This window comes from Pinus tabuliformis, chromosome 7 (genome assembly GCF_031772625.1).
Source record: "Pinus tabuliformis cultivar Carrire ecotype Pingquan chromosome 7, CPIR1, whole genome shotgun sequence".
NCBI classification, from domain to species: domain Eukaryota; kingdom Viridiplantae; phylum Streptophyta; class Pinopsida; order Pinales; family Pinaceae; genus Pinus; species Pinus tabuliformis.
In genome coordinates, this window is record NC_142293.1 from 496,809,368 (window position 1) to 496,815,793 (window position 6,426).

General features: G+C 39.6%; 1 pseudogene; it reads left to right on the forward strand.

The window, feature by feature from the left end:
* The first annotated feature begins 414 nt into the window (after nt 1-414).
* On the forward strand, nt 415-2,055 carry LOC149248215 (arogenate dehydratase/prephenate dehydratase 2, chloroplastic pseudogene; annotated as a pseudogene).
* Nucleotides 2,056-6,426: the final 4,371 nt, after the last annotated feature.

Below are 6,426 nucleotides of genomic sequence, written 5' to 3' on the forward strand. Positions count from 1 at the left end.
ACGTTATAACGTAAAGAGTCGACATTTTTGCTTTTTGGAGCATCATTTGACTTTGAGTCGAATGATGATTCGCACCAATGTAACCTTAATTCAAAAGTATAAACATAGCTGTGGGCGATTACAACATTCTCGGTTGGTGTTGGAGGATGTAGTTTGTTGGAGGCATATACTTTACCTAACTAACCACTTGATAAGGGCAGCATGGAAGAGAATTTTGATACTCTGTGGGGCCAGTCGGCTCAGAAAATTTCGGTTGCCATTTGACCTAATTGCGCTTCCGTACGTTTACCGTTTCATCGAACCCATTCACACCTCACAGACCACAAAGACGAGTGGAAAATGTCACTCTACTCACCTACTCCCTCCAAGCATTTATACTTTCCTCCCTCACGTTATTCGTCGGCAGAGGTTCTCACATCTCTGCGAATCTCTCCCTGACATGGCTCTGGCTTTGAAATGTGTGTTTCTTCCAACAAGGGAGGCGCAGCTTCTGAGCGTCCGGGACGATGCCATTGCCGCCTCCTGTTCCCGTTCTTGCAGACGCACGACATTTACTGTAACCAATACGTTGCCGGGTACGGGGAAAACGAGGCCTATATTCGATTCTCTTAAAATCCCTAGGGTTGAACGACCTGCCCACTTAGAGACGACGTTTTTAGATCGGCTAGAACGCATTTACAAGGAGAAGCTGTCTGGCAATAGCGATGCGTTGCTCCCGATGGAGCCCCTCTGGACGGGACCATCATTTGAGGGGAAGCCGGTGAGAGTGGCGTACCAGGGTGTGCGCGGTTCTTATTGCCATGAGGCGGCAGTTCGAGCCTTCCAGAGGTGCGATGCCCTCCCCTTCGAAGGGAGGATGGAATCCGCCTTCGAGGCGCTGGAGTCGGACGCCGCTGATAGGGCAGTGGTGCCTGTGGAGAACTCGCTAGACGGAGTGATTGAGAGGAACTACGATTTGATGTTACGCCATCCCGATCTCCGTGTGGTGGGTGAGATACTGTTGCCCATAAATCATTGCCTGCTGGCGGTGAGAGGCGCGAGGAAGATGCGTTCTTTGAAGAGAGTGATCAGCCATCCGCAGGCGCTCGCGCATTGCCAGAGCTGTCTCGCGGCTCTTGGCGTGGAGGTGGAGGCAGTGGATAACGCTGCGAGCGCGGCTCGTTTAGTAGCGGAGAACCGCATAGACGACACGGCCGTCATCGGCAGCCAGATTGCCGGGCGGGAATATGGTCTTCAAGTGGTGGAAAAGAAAATACAGGACGACTCATCAAATACTACCAGATTTCTGATTCTGGGGAAGCCCAACAAGAAACACAATAACTCCTGGGTACACCTAGGTTCGAAGACAACGGTGGCTTTCTCGTTGAAAAAAGGAACGGCGGATCTGTTCAGGGCGTTGTCGATATTCGCTGCGAGAGACATAAAAGTGACAAAGATCGAATGCCGCCCTCACCGCGAGAACCCCCTGCGTATGGTGTCGAACGAGTACAGTTCCAATTGTTATTTTGAGTATATTTTCTTCGTAGATTTGGAGAGTCCCATAGCAGAGGATCATCCAGGCAGCGTGCAGATAGCTCTGGATCAGTTCGGCCAGATTGTCAGTTTTCTGAGGGTGGTGGGAAGCTACTCCACCATTTCCATGGTTTAGTAGCTTTGTTTATTTTAGTTTTGTAAAGGATACAAAGATACCTGTGCAGGCTTGTATAGTTGTGAAGTGCAAGATACAATGCGTTTTTTCATTGTAATCGAAATGATGGGTGGATGGGCTCCATCAGATTTCTTAAGAGAGGCGTTGTCATAAATCTGTACAGTCAAATACGTGTATATCAAATATGTGAAAGACGTCATCGCTGATGTGTTGTATATATCATAATAATTATATATATATTCATGTCTGCCTTGTAGCATGTAGTCAAAAGTTGAAAATGGGATTCTTGTTAGAGGTGCACCTACTTTCGGTTTGCTAGAGCGGAGTTGGTCAAAATGGGGTTGTGGTTACAAGTGCCCATACATTCGGTTCGCTTGGTTGTAATTTCAGTGCACGTTGCGTAAAGTGGATGGAGTACCAAAAAATATCTAAAACTATTGGTTTTCTCGTAAAGTTATATTGGAAAAATTGGTAGAATCTGAGAATTAATTTGGTCAAAGTTTTCTTGAAAGATATGGGGAGGTTGAGAGTATTTAAAAATATCTGAAGTAAATCCAAAATCTTTACCTACGGTGAAATGGTTTGAATCTATCTTTTTAATAGACATTTTGCTTTTCAAAATTCGCATGCGAATTAGCAACTTCCACAAGTTTCGGCGGATAGTCCCATCACACAAATTTTGGCTGTCAACCTTATTACACAAATTTGCAAACCAATATTACTTAATTATTAGCATGAATTCAGCTATTACAACAACATTTAATTTAATTTAAAATTTTGCTTAACTAATAAAATCAAATACTATCATATACAAATATTGCAAAGGAAATGTCATAAGTGGATATCATATGGAAGAAGAGGAGGCAAGGACTTGGAACCCTTGTACATCTTGGCATGCCTTAGCACTTGGCACATCTTAGCTTGTTTGACATGTCTTCGTACTATCTGGCACTTCTTAGCATGCCCTAACATTCCCTAACACACTTTGGCAGTCATGACCTCACAACTAGCATTGCATTTTTCCATGACTTGGGAACCTTACATTCACTAGAACACCTGGGCACTCCCTAATTGTCATGTCCTCTGTTATCCTCCATAATGTCCTACGCTGATGAAGAGATTGATGGAGGTAAACACAGACCAAGCTTTTAGTTTGGTAGCTAGCCCTACCAAACCAGAGAGGGCTCTGTCTATGAAATCACAGCCAAGAAATGACTGGAATGTAAAGGATTTTAGGCTAGATAGCTAGGGTCAGGTGGGTTTTTGGAAAATTTAGGGACTTGGAACTCTATCCACTGGTGTCTTGCTTGACAGGGACTTTGTCAAGGAGGCAAGGACTTGGATATCTGTCTAGGATAAAGCACCTAACATGCATGACAGAAGCTCCCTAAAATAGAGTACGTCCTACCTAGAAGAGTGTCCCCTTCTCAAAATATAGAACCCTTCTCTACTATGCACTTTTCTTAAATATAAATCTGTGCATAAAATAGTACTAAGAAAAACACCTAAATTAAGAAAAGTGAGCATCTAAGTCAAACTATAAAAGTATAATAAATATGGCTCTATATAAGTTTGGGAAACACTAGACAAGCATGCTTTCATACAACAACAATAAGATGCCTAAAATCAATGTGATTCTTTCATCGTTGCTATACCCTCACAGCAAAACTGGAATCTATAGCATGTACCCCAAGGCTGTATGCATTTGCTGAAGGTGTAGATTGAAAGGATCTGCTGAGATGAAGTACTATTGAAGGAGAAACACCTTCAAAACAATAGATAAAGTCTATTGTGAATTCAACCCATTTGCACACAGACCAAGGTTGCTACTGGGTACACTTCTACGCTGAATGGAAACTACAATGTATTGTAGTGTTGTTGAAGGAAAAACACCTTTAGTGCAACACGGATAAAACTCTAACAGATATTGTCAATGGGCCCTCAATTGTCGATGATCTCATCAATATAGGTAACAAATTTGATAATTGAAAAACCAAAAGGTGAGATGCATAGATAATTTGAAAGGATAGATTTGGGCATACTTTATTATTGTTTAGGAGTGTTACTATAGAAAATGTAAGGTAACTTGTTGCATCTTTATGTCACAGGCCAAGGATGCGAAGAAATACATAAAATATTAAATAGCATGGTATAAGTCAATTGCTAGTTATTTTTTTTGAAACAGGAATGGAATTCTCCTTGTGCGGGTTCTAATCTAGTGGGTATAACTTTAAATAAGAAATTGATAGTTATGGGGTTGAAATTGTCTCACAATTCATGAAAAGTCCCAAATTTGTTCACTAGAAAGAAGTAGAGCGTTTCGTCAGGTTTATGGAAGGGAACACCCTATTTGCAAGAAGATAACTTGAAATTAGTCGGGCATATTATTTCTCGTCTTCTTGTACGTGTGTGCTTTGAAAAGATAACCACATCCAAAGACTTAATAACAACTCTGGTAAAGTTTATAGATGTAAAGCACTTCTGAGAAAACCCATCTCTTAATGACAATTGAGTGAGTAATATGGCGAAGGATTCAATCTTGTACTCAGTCATGAAAAGGAAGTTGGGGTATCTAGCATCTTGCCAACAAACTGACTCCAACCATAGTGTGAAAGGCAGGTTAACTGTGAAACCTCTTTCCCACTTTGTAGTATTGTTCCCTCTTGAATTCCAATAGGTATTTGGCTGTTTAGATCCACAAAACGTGTGCCAGGCAAACTCTGCATGATACCATTGTGACGTGCAAGCTTGACACACACTCTAGTTTCCCTCTAAAAGAGGGCAAGTCAAAATATTATGACAATCTTAACTGTAATTTGATCATACAATATTGAGGTATTGCATGGAATAAACAATATACTATCAATGCACTAATGAAGAACTCAAAATAAATGAATTTCTTATTGCTACAATAGTGCCTCTTGGGATTCTTGGATAAAGCACCTAACCTGCGTGGAAAAAGCTTCCTAGAATAGAGTACCTCCTACCTAGAAGTGTGTCCCCTACTTAAAATATAGAACCCTTCTCTACTGTGCACTTTTCTTAAAGATAAATCTGTGCATGAAAGAAAACTAAGAAAAACACCTAAATTAAGAAAAGTGAGCATCTAAGTCAAACTATAAAAGCATACTAAATATGGTTGTATACAATATTGAGGTATTGCATAGAATAAACAATATACTATCAATGCACTAATGAAGAACTTAAAATAAATGAATTTCTTATTGCTACAATAGCGCCTCTTGGGATTCTCGGATAAAGCACCTAACCTGCATGGCAAAAGCTTCCTAGAATAGAGTACCTCCTATCTAAAAGTGTGCCCCCTGCTCAAAATATAGAACCCTTCTCTATTGTGCACTTTTCTTAAAGACAAATCTGTGCATAAAACAGAACTAAGAAAAACACCTAAATTAAGAAAAGTGAGCATCTAAGTCAAACTATAAAAGCATACTAAATATGCCTAAAATCGATGCACTTCTTTCTTCACTGCTACAACCTCATAGGAAAACTATAATCTACAACATGTATCCCAAGGTTGCATGCATCTACTAAAGGTGAAGACTGAAAGTATATACTAAGATGAAGTATTTTTGAAGGAGAAACACCTTCAAAACAATAGATAGAGTCTAATGTGCATTCAACCCATCTACACATAGGCCAAGGTTGCTACTGGGCACACTTCTCCCCCAAAATGGAAACTACATTGTATTGTTGCTCTATTGAAGGAGAAACACCTTCAGAGAAACAAGGATAAAACTATAACATATATTGTCATTGTGGTATCGGTTGTAGAAGTTCTCATCAATATAGGTAACAACTTCGATAATTGGAAAATCAAAAGGTGAGCTACATAGATCATTTGAAATGATATATTTGGGCATACTTTATTATTTTTTAGGAGTGTTATTATAGAAAATGCAAGGTAGCCTGTTGCATATTTATGTCATAGACCAAGGATGCGAATAAATACAGAAAATAATAAATAGCATGGTACAATTCGATTGCAGGTTCTTTCGAAACAAGAATGGAGTTCTCCTTGTGCAGATTCTAACCTATTGAGTATAGATTTAAATAAGAAATTTATAGTTATGGGGTTGGAATTGTCTCACGATTCATGGCAAGTACCAAAGTTGTTCACTAGAAATAAGTAGAGCGAGTCGTTAGGTTTATGAATGGGAACACCCTATTCACAGGTAGATAACTTCAAATTAGTCGGGCATATTATTTCTCCTCTTCTTGTACGTGTGTGCTTTAAAAATCTAACCACCTCTGAAGACTCAGGAACAAATCTAGTAAAGTTTATAGTTGTGCAACACTTTTGAGAAAACCCGTCACTTAATGACAATTGAGTGAGGAATATGTCGAAGGATTCAATCTTACACTCAATCATAAAAAGGAATTTGGGGTATCCAGCTTCTTTCCAACGAACCGACTCCAAACATAATGTGAAATCCAAGTTAACTGTGAAATCTCTTTCCACAACAGGTATCTTGCTGCTTAGATCCACAAAACTTGTCCCAGGTAAACTTTGCATGATACAATTGTGATGTGCAAGCTTGAAAGGCACTCTAGTTTCCCTCTAAAAGAGGGTAAGTCAAAATATTATGACAATATTAACTATAATTTGATCATACACTGTTGAGGTATTGTATGGAATAAACAATATACTATAAATGCACTAATGAAGAACTCAAAATAAATGAATTTATTGTTGCTACAATAGTGCCACTCTTGGGATTCTCCAAGAAGCCACTAATTTATACACATTTGGAATCTTT